This window comes from Triticum urartu, chromosome 7 (assembly GCF_003073215.2).
Source record: "Triticum urartu cultivar G1812 chromosome 7, Tu2.1, whole genome shotgun sequence".
NCBI classification, from domain to species: domain Eukaryota; kingdom Viridiplantae; phylum Streptophyta; class Magnoliopsida; order Poales; family Poaceae; genus Triticum; species Triticum urartu.
The window spans coordinates 403,512,853-403,531,215 of record NC_053028.1 but is presented as its reverse complement, the minus strand read 5'-3'; the positions used below and the strand labels follow the sequence as shown (position 1 = coordinate 403,531,215).

The window sequence follows — 18,363 nt, the reverse complement described above, 5'->3', positions numbered from 1 at the left end:
TCACATATATATGGAGATCCGTAACTCCGATTGGACCGAAACCTTCTCCATGATTTTTTAACAAAAATTAGCTTTCTTGCGGCCGAAGAAGGGCATCAAACGCCTTACGGATGGACCACGAGGGTCAGGGGCGCGCCCAGGGGGTGGGGCGCGCCCCCTACCTCGTGCCCACCTCAGACACCATTTCGCGTTGATCTTTCTCCCAGGTTTTCCAAATATTCCAAAAATAAGCTTCGTCCGTTTTTATCCCGTTTGGATTCCGTTTGATATGGATATTCTGCGAAACATAAAATATGCAACAGACAGGAACTGGCACTGGGCACTGGATCAATATGTTAGTCCCAAAAATAATATAAAAAGTAGCCAAAAGTATATGAAAGTTGTAGAATATTGGCATGGAACAATCAAAAATTATAGATACGATGGAGACGTATGACTGCTTGCCCGAGGAAATTGGACGAACGTGCCCCTAACCCTTCTCATTCGCGTGACATATGTCACCCACGTACTGAGAGGTGGCGATCGTGCGTGATCGTGGGTGAATAGGATAATATATTGTGGAAAGTGGAACGGTTTGAGCGGCAAAAGCCGAAAATTCAGATAAGATAAGTCTAAAGTTTCGTTCACAAATTCTTCAGCTGACAAGGACACAGTGAAGATCTTGAATGAGTTTCAAATAGAACGCACATGAAGAATTTGTGAATAGACTGGGTTGAGTTTAGCATAAAGGGGGAAGGGTCCGATCACATTCACATAGCAGAAAGAGCAACTTGAAGAAATAGCAATAAGTGAATGTTGTAGAAGACATAAACTCATATATATATATATATATATATATATAGTGTTACTATTCATCACCCAGGGTGCAGAATAAGTTATTCTTCACCCGACGTAATCTTACAATCATTTCATAATTAAATTACGTTTCGAATTCAAATAGTTACATTCGTATTGATTCACTACGTAAAATATGACATAAGAAAATTTAAAAATATAGGTCATAAGACAAGAAAATTTACAGTTTGTGTGTATTTTAGACTATGTTTTTACGTTTGTAATTTTACATAACATAAAATATTTTTTACGGCGATTATATATTTTCTTACGGTCCCTTTTTGCGTCGGAAATAAGACAAAACTTACGGAACGTAAAATTACGGTGCATTCATAGTAAAATAGAGGGGGTGAAGAATAACTATTCCACCAGGGTGACGAATAGCGCGACCCTATATATATATATATATATATATATATATATATATATGTATGTATGTATATGTGGTCGGGCTATTCGTCGTCCCTCAGCCCAGCCGAGCCAAAGCTTGAAATGTAAATTTACCTCACGCATGGCCCTGGCAAGGAAGCGTAAGAAAAGCCTGGACCGCAGAGCTTCTGAGGCAAATTTACCTCGCGCGTCTCTGCTGTCAAAAAAAGGGAAGGGATATCTTTTTTTTGGAAGAAAGCCCACTTTCTATGGGTCGTGGGAGGGGAGGTGCCATATTCCACACCATCTCCACCCCGCCGCCACGACGGTTCCCCATCGCCGAAGGCCAGCAAAACAGGTCACTATATCCCTGCGGTCGTGAACTAGCTCCGGTGGCTTTGTACGAGGAGAAGAGGTCGTCCCGCCGGCGTGATCCAATTCAACGGAAGCGACGCCGCCGCCTCGTCCAAGCGCGACCTCAGCTCCACGCCGGCGCTTGGTCGCTTCCCCGCGCTCTGCAAGCTCGGGGACTGTTTCTCTCCTGTCCCATCCTCACCTCCCCGATTGGAAGGATCTAGAGATTTCACCAGCCGCCCTTGAGTCATTACAATCTACGTAGGTATCATCGACCTCCTCTTCAAGTTTGGTCTCTCCTCCTACTTCATGAGCTCATGTAATGATGTAAATGGGGATTCCTACCTATTTTTTGATAGACTGGAGGATGTTTGTGTCATCAAGAGTGCATCCGAATTTGTTTGCATGAGTTTGACATCAAAACGGGGATGGTAAGTTGTGATGGGGAAAATTACTTGTCAAGGAATCACTCATGTCTGTTGTATTGAGAGGAGCATGAAATTACCATTCTATGTGAAATAAACATTCATATGCTCAGGCTTATAATATCAGAATTTTCTTGGCGTATCCGCCACAATCCTAGGATGGCTGCGACCTCAGCATCGTTTTTCTTCATTGTAGTTTGCGTACTTTCTAGATGCTAATTTTGTTGGCCAAGTTCTTGTACTGTTTCCTGATTCTTATCGAGATACCCATATCCAATTCCAAAAGGAAGGTATTTTTGTCCAACTAGTGTTGTTCTTGATGTTGTTTGAAGCACCTCTCATTCCTTAGTTCAATCTTTTTGTGTTAGGGATCCAGGTGTGGCCTCACTATGTACATATGCTCCCTCAAAACATACATTTTTCTTCCTCTGCAGAATTCCCCTTTTGTGAACTGACTTTAGTTGTATAGCCTGATTGCCTTATCAAAGTCACTGAATTTCTCTTGGCTTTTTTTGGGAAGGTATGGGAGAAATGTTTTGTTCTACGATATATCGTTGTACCACAATACATGATGAGCAGATCTTGCTGCAAAATATATTGTTGAGGTGCCGCTAGTAGCTCAGAGTCATACCTACAGCTAGTAGCTCCTCCAAACATTATTATAATGTTACTACTTAATGTATATTCTGGAGGTGCTGCTAAAATTTCCTACTAGAATAAAATAAATCATTTTTGGGATTCCTATCTATTTAGAATGCATATGTGACTTTCCTACCATATATGTATGGGTTTAAAGTAGATATACTTCATGCTCGAGTTAAAGTAAACACTTCACATACTTCTTGTAGAGTTTACTATTATTTTTTGAGTTTTTTGGGTGCAATCATTGATTTTCACATAAAAATTAGGAAATTACGTTTTCAGGTAGAAATTATATCACAAAAGGCATCCCCAGGCGTGCCATTTTCACAGTTGAAAGAAGATGATAAGCTTCTAGTCGTCAACAAATGTATTGATGAATTTCCACAATTAGTAATGCAAATTAGTGTCGGCTTCAGTTTTCTGGTTTTCTTTTGCAATCTACATCTCCATAGATTGTTTGGGCAATATAGAACTGAAGCACTTGCAGTTTCTGTACAGTTTTGGATATAATATCATTAATAAATATGTTGAGGACTAAAATCTTATCAATCAATTGGATGCTAAATTTTGTAGTTGAGAAATAGCTAACTCTCTCCCTGCAAAATAAAATGTAGTGAAGTAGTTAGCTCTCATATGAGCACGTATTTAGATCTTCTGGCACTGTTATGCATGGATCTAACTAGAAGCTTCATTTGGGTGAAAGACCATTGTCTTGAGATTGAAATTCATGATGATATACTACTTGTTCTATACAGATGAAACAAATCTCTGTGTATACAGGTATTTGGTACTTAATGTATTCCTTATTTCCTTGTTTTCTGGCTGGGCTGCTTTGTTCAGAGTACGATTTTCTGTTTAGCACAACCACAACCACGTGCATCTGCTCGACCTGTTGATGCTTGCCACAAATTCAAAAGCCTGACTGAAGCTGCCAAAGCAAGAAGAAGATAGAAGAATTCTGAATTTTTATGCCATGAACGGAACATCTCATTCAGCTGGACTCTAGTTATTCAGTTCACAAAAGATAGATCTGAATGCAAGCGAAATTTGTAACATGAAGGCAAAGATTTCACCGCCAATTCATTTTCATGATGTATAGCGAATACTTGATTGAGGTGTAATGCATTTGCCTTCTGAATTATTATGTCGATAAAATTGCTCCATGCGAGTGTTTGTCAAAATTCCGTGTAGAAGTAGCACGTCAAGTTTGTTATACTAATTTGTGTGTTTTCAACAGATTATGATAGGCTTGTCACTAATAGTATTGTTGAGTGTATCTGCGAAATCTCATGTTTATTTTTAGGTTTGGGATTCCTGCTCTGCATTTTACTGTTTTGCACATCTGTTATCTACCAGATCATCAAGTCGTTTGTTCAACTCATTAGCTCTAGACAACTCGCAAAACGTTTCCTGATTGTTGTTGCCAAGATATAGTAATTGCTGCAATGGTCATTACACCACATAAAAACTGCTCGAAATAAACTTGGATTTCTTATATAACTAGGTCAGTTTACAATGAACAAAGTTGATGTGAGTTCATAACTAGGTCGGTTTACAACAAATTCAGTACACTGCTTGACAAAGTAGCATCTAAAAATTCAACATCTAAAAACAAAACTATCTTTCTGTAGTAGAACACACTCCAGCCTATCTTGAGATGGGCAATAGTCTGGCCAAGCTGCAGGCATTTGTATAGAGGTTGCAAAATCTCCATCTGGATGACCCTATAGTTTCTTCAAAGATGTATTTCTAGTTAGCCTTTACAACCACCTCGTCTAGATGACCCTAGTTTCAACAACGATTAGTGAAAAAGTTCCAGAACTTGGACAACAGTGACATTTACACATATCATTAATGCTCCTCTTGACTTCTCTGTCCTGTTTCTCTGTCAGAGATGCATGGCAAAATGTAAGCAACAAAAACTATAAGATGAAAAGAGGAACAGTAGTTTGAAAGGTACTCCTCATGCTCCCATCAGCCACGAACTAAATAGAAATGACCATGAACTAAATAAACACTTCTCTATGGCAGTGGTAAAAAAAGCCCCAAGGAAGATGACATTAATCATATTAGAGTTGATGGATCCATTCTTCACTGGATGGTGAAGTGATAGTGATATGGACGCCCAGTAGTTTCAAACAAGAAATCAAAACACAGATATGTGGGTGCTTCAGGTCCCGGAAACCGCCACCCATCTCTGCAAGGACTGCCTCTTCACCTCGTCCGTCTTCTACACAGTGCTCTCCTGGCAGGGTGTCCATTTGAGTCCAAGTCTAGCGGCTACCTTCCCCTCCATTGAAGCCTGGTGGGAATGTCTCCTAAAGTTATCCAGCAAAGACAGTAAGAGGCGTCACAACGCCACGTAAAAATAACATTCGGAACACAACAACCCAGACAGGAAACAAGGCAATAAGGAGTATACAAATTACAAAAATTCCGAGTTGAAAAGAAAAGCAATCAGTAATGTGAAAACTGCAAGTATTCATGTACACATAGATTTCTTTTTATCTGTATAGAACGAGTAGTAGTATCATGAAGAACAACCAGAAGGCAAAATCTTCCAGTTTTCATTAAAATACCCAAGAGGTATATGCACATCAAAAAGAAAGTACATTTTCTTCAAGCTCCTCAACTTCCAAAATTTTCTAAATACACGTTCATATGAGAGCTAACAACAACTTTTTATATTTTGCAGGGAGAGAGTTGGCTATTTCCAAGCTAGAAAATTCATCATCCAATTCATTGATAAGCTTCTAGTCCTCAACAAATGAATTGATAAGCTTCCACTGCATACTCAAACATGGATAATAAATGTATCTCTGGATCAACTAAACCTGTAGGCTAGAACAACGTGCTAACACACAATAGTATAAGAAACTTGCGTAGATACAATTGCTATATTTTAGAAAGGGCTAGTTTATTGTTGTTGTATAAAATACTTGAGCTTTATATAATTTTCTTGTTTCCGGATCAATCTCCAGGTTTTTTCATAGCAGAGGCATATATAACATTTCCACGTTATGCACAGGAAAGGAGTGTTATGGCTGTCTTACATGCAATATTCATCAGTAAAGGAGGAACCGTGATCCACTTCAACAAATCAAATTGGACATCTGCTCAGCGCCGCAATGATTTGCCCTCCAAAAACTAATCAGCAAAAATATTGATTGTATTAACAACAATTAGCTTCTTTACATGTTGAGCAGTAGCTGCACACATTGGGGAGAGCTCTCTTAGTCAGGATCTCGACTTCGTGAGGATGCCGAGGCGAGCTCTTGGACAGGTACATAAGACACCTCCACATCCCATAATCCCATTGGTATTAATTAGTCAGAAAATTAATCAAACAACTATCTGCTCTGAGCAACTTGCCCAAAACAGAACGGTCTATGTCTAAGACGGCAAGTGAAAAAGATACCAACTGTTCAATGCCGTCAGATATTTCACATTTCAATCATAGTGCAAAATGCATCAGGCTATGAACAAAACAATACACGATTTGTAACAACAAGTCAGAGGCAACCAATTGCCAGAAGATTGTTACTTCCAAACAGAGAAGAGACTACATAACAATGATTAGAGTGGGACTTCAGACTCCGTGTTTAAATAGAGATCTATATCCAATTAGGGATTTGGGGCAAAAGAAATACAGGGCATCAACCCCATCCATAGAGGAGGCGTTGAAGAGATCTGTACTGAACTCACCAACACGTACTGGAGCAAGCAACCGTGGCAGCCGGCCGGAGGATGGAACGAAGCGGTCACGGTCGATCCAGTGCCGCCGCGAGCACTGCTCATAGTGCCGCCGCCAGCACCACCTGAACTGCCGCTGCAGCCAGCCGGCCACCACAAACCATGCTTCCCAACATCTAGGCCACGACGCGCTCACCACGCCGCCGTGGCCGCCAAGCACCAGGCCGTCGCGCACCCGTGGTCAACCGCCCACCCTCAGGGACGCCCAGCCTATCCGTCGACCACCACGCCATCATTCCCGCTGCCCACTCACTAAGCCGCCGACCACGACGCCGCAAGCCAGCTAACGCAAGCGAGTCGCCGCCGAAAACCGCAGGGATTGAACTTGGAACGGAGGATGCATAGGAGTGGGCTAACCCCACGAACAGAAAACAGTTTTTGCGAACTTGAAAGGGGAAAATCTTACCTCGTCACAGAAAAGATTTACCTCGCTCCTCATGATACGGTTGAGGGTCGGCACAGCGCGTGCGGAGGTGGGCTCGAACTGGCGCGGTCGATCGATCAAGGTCACCCTGGGTTACTAATAGACTTTCTATATATTTATATATATATATATATATATAGGAAAATGGGTTAGTACTCCTAGGAGTACATACTTCTAGCCATGTGTCTCTTGTTGAATTTTCCTAGCATCATATCCATTTAAATTTTGATTTAAATAATAATAGTAAAAAGGCTAGGTTGTTGGCGCTCCGATTTTCTAGTCATTTTATTTGCTAATTCAACCACCTCTGAGCTTATCCGTTTCTACACCAGTTGCATCGACATCTAATGGCGGCGGCCGCTCGCACGGCCGCACGGGCCACATCACCGGCTTCCAGAAGAAGGAGATCCCTCGGCAGTGGCCTGCATGGAAGCAGACCAGCGGCGCACTGCTAGGATCAAGTGAGGAAAATGTTTGTCGGCGGCTACTTGCACATCTAGATACGTCGTGATTTTCTTCTGTCTTTGATAGAGGTTCTAGTTTCTTCCCGTGTGAAAACTGACATGATGAAACCCCCAACAGGAGAGCCAACAGACTAGAGAGCAGAGATGATGTGCGGATTTTATCAATATTTCCATCTAATTCTAACAGCTGCGTGTGATAATGGACCGTATGGACTTGTATTCTACAACGGAGCTACACAAGCGATGTCGGCCGTCGACGCCCCACGGCTCAAAGCATGATGAAGCAGCAAGGGCAGGAGAGCCGCAGCATCTGCCGTGATGGTAGCACGTGGCCACAACTCCCATAGTGCGCAGCTCCTCTGAATGGACGTCAGATCAGAGATGCTACTACAAATATAATTCATGAGTTGATTGCTTGTTACTTCATGCATCTTCAACTGATGGCGTTTCTTGAAGCATTTGTCTCCTAATTATTTTGTCTACATGTACGGAAGATGCAGAGTGAAGTACTAATCTATGATTATTTGTTTGCTACGTAACTATGCTCCTGATCTAAATACTAAAGTTGTATACGTTGTATCAACTCACCTGATCTAAAATATTGTACTGCTACTTTGTGCTTTCTAAAATATGTTGTATGTACTCCCTTGTTTTCTAACAAATGTAGTATATACTCCTTTGTTTTCTATCAAATGTAGTATATAGTTGCCTTGGAGCATATATTCTGATGAAGTATATACTTATTTTCATTACAGGCAATTCATGCTGCTTCCGAAGGAAAAAAACAGTATATACTTCCTCTTTGGAACTTAAACAGTATATAGTCCATAAAAATTAAGCAGTATATACCCTGTAAACGCAATACACAATCCTTCAAATAAAAAGTATATTCTCCAGAAAAAACAGTATATACCACCCATAAAAAGCCTTGGCGTACTTCTTAAAATTAAAGTATGTACTCAAAGAAAAAATCAGTATGTACTCCTTAAAACAACGCAGTATATATTCCTTGGAATCCGTATATGCTTCTTTAAAAAGCAGTATATACCCCATAAAAATATATAGTCTTTTTCAAACTTCTGTGTGATAAGCGTCTTTATGGATATACTACTCCATTTCATCCAACAAAGTAGACATCATGCATTATACTACCAGTAAATTATATCCCGATTCGTGATTAATAATTAAATAGTACTGCACACACGCTCCCATGATTCTAGTCAAGTAGTTCCATGCATGGCTGCATGCACGCATGGTCACATAACCAATTTAGTTGCATCCAAGCGGTTAGTTTGCTACCGGATTGGATCAACCCAAAAGTATCCGTTAAGAGGTGGGAGTATGTACTCTTGGGAGTACAGAAAAGGTGTTTTATATATATTGCCAATGAAGAACAACAATGAAAAGAGTGAAGACATTGCAAGGTTGAAGAAAAAGAACAATTGATGAATTTCAAAAATGAGGAAAAACTTAAATTGAAGATTTTCAACTTTTGATGGTGGCGTGACCCACCGTATAAGAATGATCATTTCAGACACTGCGTACAATTGTCGTAGGGTTCTGAAAATCAAATTCTTCGTTAATTTCTTCACACTTAGAGTGTTAGTATTCATTGATTGAAGAAAAACGTTTCTTCGTGTGTTGCACATCTAAGTCATCAATTTTGCATAAGTGTTAGGATGTGTGTCCTTTTCATAGGACATTCGAAGATTCTAGGATATTTAGCTCACACCTCAACTTGCTAAATCTTTTCTCATCCAAGCGCTTTGTGAAGATATCAGCTAGTTGTTCTTCAGTCTTCACATGCTAAACAGAGATGTCGCCCTTCAACACATGATCACGAAGAAAATGATGACGAATCTGAATGTGCTTTGTCTTCGAGTGCCGAACGGGGTTATGAGCAATCTTGATGGCACTCTCATTGTCACAGTAGAGAGGCACATTCTTCATGTTGACGCCGTAGTCCTTGAGGGTTTGCTTCATCCATAGCAATTGAGCACATCAAGAAGCAGCAGCAATGTACTCAGCTTCAGCAATAGACAGTGATACGCAGTTCTGTTTCTTCAAGGACCAACAGACCAAGGATCGTCCGAGGAAATGGCATGTGCCTGATGTTGACTTGCGGTCCACACGATCACCATCATAGTCAGAGTCTGAATATCCAATGAGATCAAAAGCCGAGCCCTTGGGATACCATAATCCAAGTGTCGGTGTGTGAGCTAGATATCGAAGAATATACTTCACAGCCTTATGGTGTGATTCCTTCGGTGTAGCTTGAAATGGGACACACATGCAAACAATAAGCATAATATCTGCCCTAGATGCACATAAATATAATAAAGAACCAATCATGGAGCGGTATACCTTTTGATCGAAGTCAATAGCATTTTCATCAGTGCATAGATGGCCATTTGGGGGCATAGGGATTTTGACTCCTTTGCAATCTTGCATGCCGAATTTCCTCAGTACATCCTTGAGGTATTTCTCCTGAGATATGAATATGCCATTGCGCTATTGACGGATTTGAAGACCTAAGAAGAATTTCAATTCTCCCATCATAGACATTTTATATTCTTGACTCATCATATAGGCAAATTCATCAATGTAACGTTGGTCAGTACAGCCAAAAATGATATCATCAACATAAATTTGGCATACAAACACTTCACCATCATAAGATTTAGTGAAAAGAATTGGGTCAAGTGAACCGGGTTTGAAGCCTTTCTTCATGAGGAATTCCTTCAAAGTATCATACCACGCTCGAGGGCCTGCTTGAGGCCATAGAGGGCCTTATTGAGTCTGAAGACTTTGTTAGGATGCTTTGGATCTTCAAAACCTGGGGGTTGAGCAACATGTACTTCTTCCTCAAGCTTACCATTGAGGAATGCACTTTTCACATCCATTGATATAAGATGATATCACGATGGTTAACATAAGCAAGTAATATGCGAATAGCCTCAAGTCTAGCAACAGGTGCAGAAGTTTCATAGAAATCAATTCCTTCAACCTATGTGTAGCCTTGAGCTACAAGTCGTGCCTTATTCCTCACCACAAGGCCATTTTCATCTTGCTTGTTGCGGTAGATCCACTTTGTGCCAATGATATTGTGCTTGCGAGGATCTGGACGTTTGACCAGTTCCCAGACGTTGTTGAGCTCGAACTGATGTAATTCCTCTTGCATAGCTTGAATCCACTCGGGCTCCAAAAATGCTTCATCTACCTTAGTGGGCTCTGTGATAGAGATGAAAGCAAAGTGCCCACAAAAGTTAGATAAATGTGAAGCTTTTGAGCATGTGAGAGGACCTGGTGCATTGATGTCGCTGATGATTTTCTCAATCTGCACTTCATTTGCAACACGAGGATGGGCTGGTTGTCGTTGAGGAAGTTGATCAGCATTTTCTTCAGCACCATTTTCCTCAGGTGCATTAGCATGACGTTTTTCACATTCTGGAATGACTTCTTCAGCATATTCTTCGGTAGGAATGACATCCTCTGTAGCCTTGAACTTGACGGATTCCTCGGGTGATTTTTCATCTAGCACAGGAGGTAGGTGCTCTCTTTGCAAGCCATTAGTTTCATCGAATCGCACATCTACAGTTTCAACAACCTTGTGGTGAACGTTGTTAAAGACTCTATAGGTCTGCGAGTCCTTTCCGTAACCAAGCATAAAACCTTCATGTGCTTTCGGTGCAAATTTAGAATTGTGATGAGAATCTCTAATCCGACATTTAGCACCGAAGACTTTGAAATAACTCACATTGGGTTTCTTGTCAGTGAGGAGTTCATATGCAGTCTTCTTGAAGAATTTGTGAAGATATACCCTGTTGATGATGTGGCACGTAGTATCAATTACCTCAGGCCAGAAGCGAGGAGGCGTCGTGTACTCATCAAGCATAGTGCGGGCCATCTCAACAAGAGTCCTGTTCTTGCGCTCCACGACGCCATTTTGCTGAGGAGTATAAGGAGAAGATAACTCATGAGTAATACCAAGTTCATCAAGATAATCATCAAGACCAGTATTTTTGAATCCAGTTCCATTGTCACTTATGATGTGCTTGATCTTCACATCAAAGTTGGTTGAAGCCCTCGAGGAAAATCGTTTGAAGACTTCCTGCACTTCAGTTTTGTAAGTGATGATATGCACCCATGTATAATGAGAATAATCATCAACAATGAAAGCCATATAAAGATGCAGCATTAGTAAACGTGGCATAGTGAGTAGGGCCAAAGAGATCCATGTGAAGCAATTCAAATGGACGAGTGGTAGTCATGATGGTCTTCGCTGGATGTCTGGCCTTGGTCATCTTTCTGGCTTCACAAGCTCCACACAAATGGTCCTTGAGGAATTTGACACCCTCGATGCCAATGACATGCTTCTTCTTCGCCAGCGTGTGCAAGTTCCTCATCCCAGCATGACCAAGTCGTCGATGGCATAGCCAGCCTTCTGAAGCTTTTGCAAGTAGACATGTAGCAGGTTGTGGTCCTGTAAAGAAATCAACAATATACAAATCTCCTCTCCTAAAGCCTTCGAAGACTTTGGAATTGTCAGCTTCCATGATCACAACACAACAATACTTCCCAAAGACAACAACCATATCAAGATCACAAAGCATTGAGACAGACATGAGGTTGAACCCTGAGGACTCGACAAGCATGACTTTGTCCATGTGTCGATCCTTTGAGATTGCAACCTTACCTAGACCCAATACCTTGCTTTTGCCTTTGTCAGCGTAGGTGATATGATTCAGATGTGATGGAGATAAAGCAGAGTCCATCAATAAGCTCATGTCACCAGTCATGTGATTTGTACATCCACTGTCGAGGACCCACTCAATGGCTTTGGGTTGATCATCCTGTAGATGAATTAGTGTAGCTTACGAACTCATATACTTCATCAGTGAAGAATATGACATCAAATTCATCAGATCAATTCCGTCAAGAAAGAGAACAGGTAGAGTAGTATGAGGACGTGAGAAATGAAAATTCATTTCTTCATGATTAGCTTGCGTCCTTTCAAGCATATTTAGGTCTCCAGCAAATTCTTCAGATGTTTAAGTTCGTCTGGAGACCTGACCCTGCATAAGAGATTAGTTCTTTTTCTTCACCACCCACATCTGAAAGGGTGGCAAAGAGTTCATCATTCTGCGAGCTCCATAAGATAACGGTGGCATTGAAGCCATTCCACTTCGTTTCACATAAGAGGAGTTAGGGTAAGCATATGAATAAGCAGAGAAATTCTTTGATGACTTATGAACATAATGGTTAGAAGAATAATGCTCATATTCATAGCCCTTAAATCTTCCCTGTGAAACAGAAGGGTTAGCATGATGATGTTCATATGAGGACTTTGATCCTTTTGAGGAATTTGATCCACGTGAGGAATTTGGTCCGTATGAGGACTTGGATCCATATGAAGAATTTGGTCCATATGAAGAATTTGATATGGGGTTCCTATTCTTCACAGGTGGTGTCATGATGACATTCACCTGAAGATTTTCAAGGCACCTTTTGGGAACCCAGATTTTCTTCATAGGGGAACCGTTCCTGAAGTTAGTGCCAACATATCTAGAAAATACTTCACCATTCTGATTTTTGAACAGTTTATAGTTAGAGTCAAATGATTCATCAGAAGAATATGAAGATTCACATGTAAAGCCAGATAAAGTAGATCGATCCACTGAAGGCCCCTTTGCAGCAACCCATGATGTTTTGGGATACTGCTCAGGTTTCCAGTAGGACCCATCCGCATTGAGTTTCCTCTCAAAGGCAATACCCTCTTTCCTAGGGTTCCTATTGAGGATTTGCTTCTTAAGCACATCACAAAGAGCATGATGCCCTTTAAGGCTTTTGTACATGCCTGCCACATACAATTCCTTCAGCCTTGCATGGTCAGTGATACTAGCAGCATCCTCGGATGAGGAATTAGTGATAGCAGAGACCGTTGAAGAATTTGCAGCAATAGAAGCATTTGAACATTCAGGTGAAGAATTAGCAGTTTCACATTCAATGCATTTCAAACATGGAGGAATAAATTCTTCCTGAGTAGCGTTGATTTGTTGAGCAAGTAATGAATCACGCTCCTTCTGAAGATCTTCATAACTCACTCTTAACTGCTCAAGATCTTGCTTTCTTTGAAGAAATTCATAAGAAAGCTTCTCATGATCATATAAGAGAGTGTTATGATGACTCTAAAGATTGTCAAACTTGGACTGAAGTCTCTGAAGATTTTTAGTCAAAATTTTCGTGCGATCCATTTCCTCCCCCAACATATCATCGCTTTTATCTAGCATGTTTTGAACTTTTTCAAGAGCCTTTTGCAGTTTCACAGCAATCTTAGCAAGTTTAGAATAGCTAGGTTTGAGGTTTTCATGAGATTCATCCTCACTTGATTCAGAGGAGGGATATTTGAGTACCTTTGAACCTTTGCCATGAAGCAATAGGTGGGAGCGTAGTCATCATCCCCGTCGTCAGTACTGTTGGTGAGGTCCTTTTTCTCAGAGTTGAAGATGGACTTGCTGACGAACGCGGTAGCGAGGGCCAGGCTCCCCACACCAGACTCTGACTCCTCGGATTCCTCCTCTTCCTCATTTTCGTCAGATTCAGCCTCAGAGTCCATTTCCTCGCCAATGAATGTCCGATCCTTCTTGGAGCTGCTCTTCTTGTGAGATGAAGACCTTGAAGTTTTTGATGAAGAGGACTTTGAAGATTTCTTCTTCTTATTTGAATCATCAAAACTGTAGTCCTTGTACTTCTTCTTCTTTGATTCCTTTTCCCACTGAGGACAATCGTGAATGTAGTGACCGGGTTTCTTGCATTTGTGACGGAGTCTCTTCTTGTAATCACGGGATGAGGAATCTGATCTTAAGTCATCACTTATTGAGGATTTTCCAAAACGACCACGTCTTGAGAACTTTTGGAATTTCCTCACGAGCATTGCTAGCTCCTGGCTCAGTTCTTCAGGATCTCCAAGGCTGCTACCAGAATCTTCACCTTCAGATTGATACACTGCCTTGGCCTTCAGAGCTCGTGATCTGCCATAGCTTGGTCCATAGAGATCTCTCTTCTCAGCAAGCTGGAACTCATGAGTGTTTAGCCTCTCGAGGATATCAATGGGATCAAGTGACGTATAGTCTCCACATTCTTGTATCATCAATGTCAGAGTATCAAATGAGGAATCAAGCGATCTCAGCAATTTCTTCACCACCTCATGGTCGGTGATGTCAGTGGCACCAAGTGCTTGAAGCTCATTTGAGATGTCAGTGAGGCGATCGAAGGTTTGCTGAACATTTTCATTGTCGAGTCTTTTGAAGCGGTTGAAGAGATTGCGAAGAACGTCAACTCGAGAGTCACGCTGTGTTGAGACTCCTTCATTTACCTTGGACAACCTGTCCCAGATAAGCTTTGCTGTCTCCAAGCACTCACTCTGCCATACTGCCCTTTGCTCAGATGACCACATATGATGTTCTTTGCTTGAGAGTCGAGTTGCTTGAATCTCTTCACATCAGTAGCATTGATGGTAGGAGTGACAGAGGGAACGCCATTTTCCACAACATACCAGAGATCGTTGTCAATTGCCTCAAGATGCATGCGCATCTTATTCTTCCAGTAGGGGTAGTCCATCCCATCGAAGGTAGGACACCCAGCAGAAACCTTGATCATACATGCGGTCGACATAACTAAAACTCCAGGCGGTTAAGCCAAAATCACACAGAACAAGGGAGTACCTTGCTCTGATACCAATTGAAAGTGCGTTAAGTCGACTAAAGGTGATTTTTATGAATTCTTCACTTAGGAATTTTAGGGTGAGGAAATTCCTAAGAGAATAACTACTTGCAGCGGAATAAGTACTCAGATGCAAACATAACAGAACATAAGCATGGTCATCATTATGAAATGAATACAAGCACAGAGTACAAAAAGCATAAACACAGGATAAACAGGATGAAGACAAACTGACTGGAGAAATTGAACTGGGGAAATTGAGAAAGTCTTCAGTCAAAGTCTTCGAACAGATATGAACAAGCAAACAACACGGTAATGAGGAAGTGGAAGAGTTGAGGAAATAGAACCAGTAGTCTGGTTGGAGCGGCTAGGTATTTATACCTGAGGACACACAGTCCCGGACACACAGTCCTCACCGTATTCTCCTTGAACTAAGGTCACACAGACCTTGTCCAATCACTCATGGTAAGTCTTTAGGTGACTTCCAAACCTTCACAAACTCGGTCACTCGGCGATCCACAATTTCCTATTGGATGCTCTAGATCATGACGCCTAACCGTCCGGAAGACGCACAGTCTTCAAAGGTAACAAGCGTCGGATCCACGCATGATCAATTTCTTCAGTGACGCTCAATCACTTTGGGTTTGTAGGTGTTTGGGTTTGGGTTTTCCTCACTTGATGATTTTCGATCAAAGTCCTCAGAGGATGGGATGCTCTCAAATGACAAGTGTCAGTTTCTCTTGGAGCAGCCAACCAGCTAGTGGTTGTAGGGGCGGCTATTTATAGCCTAGGGAGCAGCCCGACATGCTAAGACATAAATGCCCTTCAATGATATGACCGTTAGATGGGTAGATATTTTGGGACAGGGACGCGTAGCACAGCAACGGGTGGAAATTTGACTATCAAATTCCTCATGGCTATCATGTTCCTCACTTGTAGGTAATCCGCACTGGCGAATTCCTAACTCCTCAGTCAGAAAAAATTCCTCAGATACCAAAAGAACTTCATCTCTGTCACTGAAGAAATTGACTGAACTGTATGAGATTTCCAATGGCTTCACTTGAAGGGATTGGTAGGTGTAGGATTTTGAGTTGAGCATCACTTGGAAACTTTTCCTTAGTATTTCCTCGACCCCCTTTAACAGTACGGTGTTTCCTATGACTCAAGAAAGACAAAAAAGAAACTACGAAAACAAAAGTCTTCACGCTTCATGTTCCTCGAATGAATACCGTGTCTTCATGGTCACACCAATTTCTTCACTTTCAAAGTCTTGAGAAAGCCTTCAGAAATCCAAAGTCTTCAATCGAAGAACTTCATTTTTAGGGGTCGACTTTCTCGGTAAATATCAATCTCCTCATAGACTTATAGACCTGTGTACACTCACAAACGCATCAGTCCCTTAACATATAAGTCTTCAATACATCAAAATCACTAAGGGGCACTAGATGCACTTACACATATCTCTCAACCCGAGCATCTTGAAATATCAAACTCATCATAGACTTATAGACCTGTGTACACTCACAAACACATCAGTCCCTTAACATATAAGTCTTCAATACATCAAAATCACTAAGGGGCACTAGATGCACTTACACATATCTCTCAACCCGAGCATCTTGAAATATTAACTTCAACTCTTGGAACATATCAAAAATAGGGGAGCTTATATTGCGAGCTATTGATCTACAACATAGATATGCAAAAAATATCAAGACTAAGTTCACGATAAATTTAAGTTCAATTAATCAAATTACTTAAGAACTCTCGCTTAAATAAACATCCCTCAAGTTATCTAAGTGATACATGATCCAAATCAACTAACCCATGTCTGATCATGACATGAGATGGGGTAGTCATCAATGGTGAACATCTCTATGTTGATCATATCTACTATATGACTCATGTTCGACCTTTCAGTCTCCAGTGTTCCGAGAACATGTTTGTACATGCTAGGCTCGTCAAGTTTAACCCAAGTATTTTGCATGTGAAAAATTGTCTTACACTCATTGTATGTGAACGTCGAGTATATCACACTCGATCACCACGTGGTGTTTCGAAACGATGAACTGTAGCAACGGTGTATACTCAGGGAGAACACTTTTATATAGAAATTAAGTGAAGGGATCATCTTATAATGCCATCGCTGTTCTACGCAAAATAAGATGCATAAAGGATAAACATCACGTGCAATCAAAAATGTGCCATGATATGGCTATCATCATCTTTGTGCTTTTGATCTCCATCTCCAAAGCATCCTCAACATCTCCATTGTCACCGGCTCGACACCTTGATCTCCATCATAGCGTCGTTGCGTCGAGGTCGTCACGCCAACTGTTGCGACTACAACCATCGCTAACACATAGTGATAAAGTATAGAAATTACATGGCGCTTGCACTTCATACAATAAAGAGACAACCCTAAGGCTCCTACCGGTTGTTGATATTACAGAACATGATCATCTCATACATCAACATATATCACACCATATATTGACCATATCACATCACAACATGCCCTGCAAAAACAAGTTCGACGTCCTCTACTTTGTTCTTGCAAGTTTTACTTGGCTGCTACGAGCTTCTAGCAAGAACCGTTCTTACCTACGCATAAAACCACAACGGCGATTCATCAAGTTTGATGTTTTAACCTTCTTCAAGGACCGGCCATAGACAAATTCGATTCAACTAAAGTTGGAGAAACAGACACCCGCCACCCACCTTTATGCAAAACTAGTTGCATGTCAGTCAGTGAAACCGGACTCATGTGCATGGACATGTAAGGTTGTTCCAGGCCGCTTCTTCGCACAATACCGCCAAATCAAAATAAGACGTTGGTGGTAAGCAGTATGACTATCACCGTCCACAACTCTTTGTGTTCTACTCATGCATGTCATCTACGCATAGACCTGGCTTTGATGCCACTGTTGGGAATCGTTACATGGAAAACAAAAAAAATTCTACACACATGCAATGATCTATCCATGGAGATGCATAGCAACGAGGGAAGAGTGTGTCTACATACCCTCGTAGACTGTAATCGGAAGCATTTTTCAACGCGGTTGATGTAGTCAAACTTTTTCGCGCTTCAACCGATCAAGTACTGAACGCACGACACCTCCACGTTCTGCACACGTTCAGCTCGGTGATGTCCCTCGCCTTCTTGATCCAGCAAGACATTGAGGTAGTACATGAGTTCCGTCAGCATGACGGCGTGGTGATGGTGATGGTGAAGTGATCCTCGCAGGGCTTCACCTAAGCACTACGAGAATATGACTAGGGGTGTAAAGGGTGGAGGGGGCGCCGCACACGGCTAAACAAATTGTCTGTTCTATGCTAGGGCACCCCCCCACACATATATATAGGTGGGAGGGAG

General features: G+C 41.4%; 2 long non-coding RNA genes across 2 annotated transcripts; one reads left to right on the top strand and one right to left on the bottom strand.

The window, feature by feature from the left end:
* The first annotated feature begins 1,329 nt into the window (after window positions 1-1,329).
* On the top strand, window positions 1,330-3,787 carry LOC125519764. The gene is made up of 2 exons (XR_007288311.1): window positions 1,330-1,988; window positions 3,465-3,787. It is a non-coding gene; the product is annotated as an uncharacterized LOC125519764 (long non-coding RNA).
* A 303-nt stretch (window positions 3,788-4,090) lies between these two features.
* LOC125519763 lies at window positions 4,091-6,884 on the bottom strand. The gene is made up of 2 exons (XR_007288310.1): window positions 5,678-6,884; window positions 4,091-4,942 (listed from the first exon to the last, which is right to left on the bottom strand). It is a non-coding gene; the product is annotated as an uncharacterized LOC125519763 (long non-coding RNA).
* Between the last annotated feature and the right edge of the window lie 11,479 nt (window positions 6,885-18,363).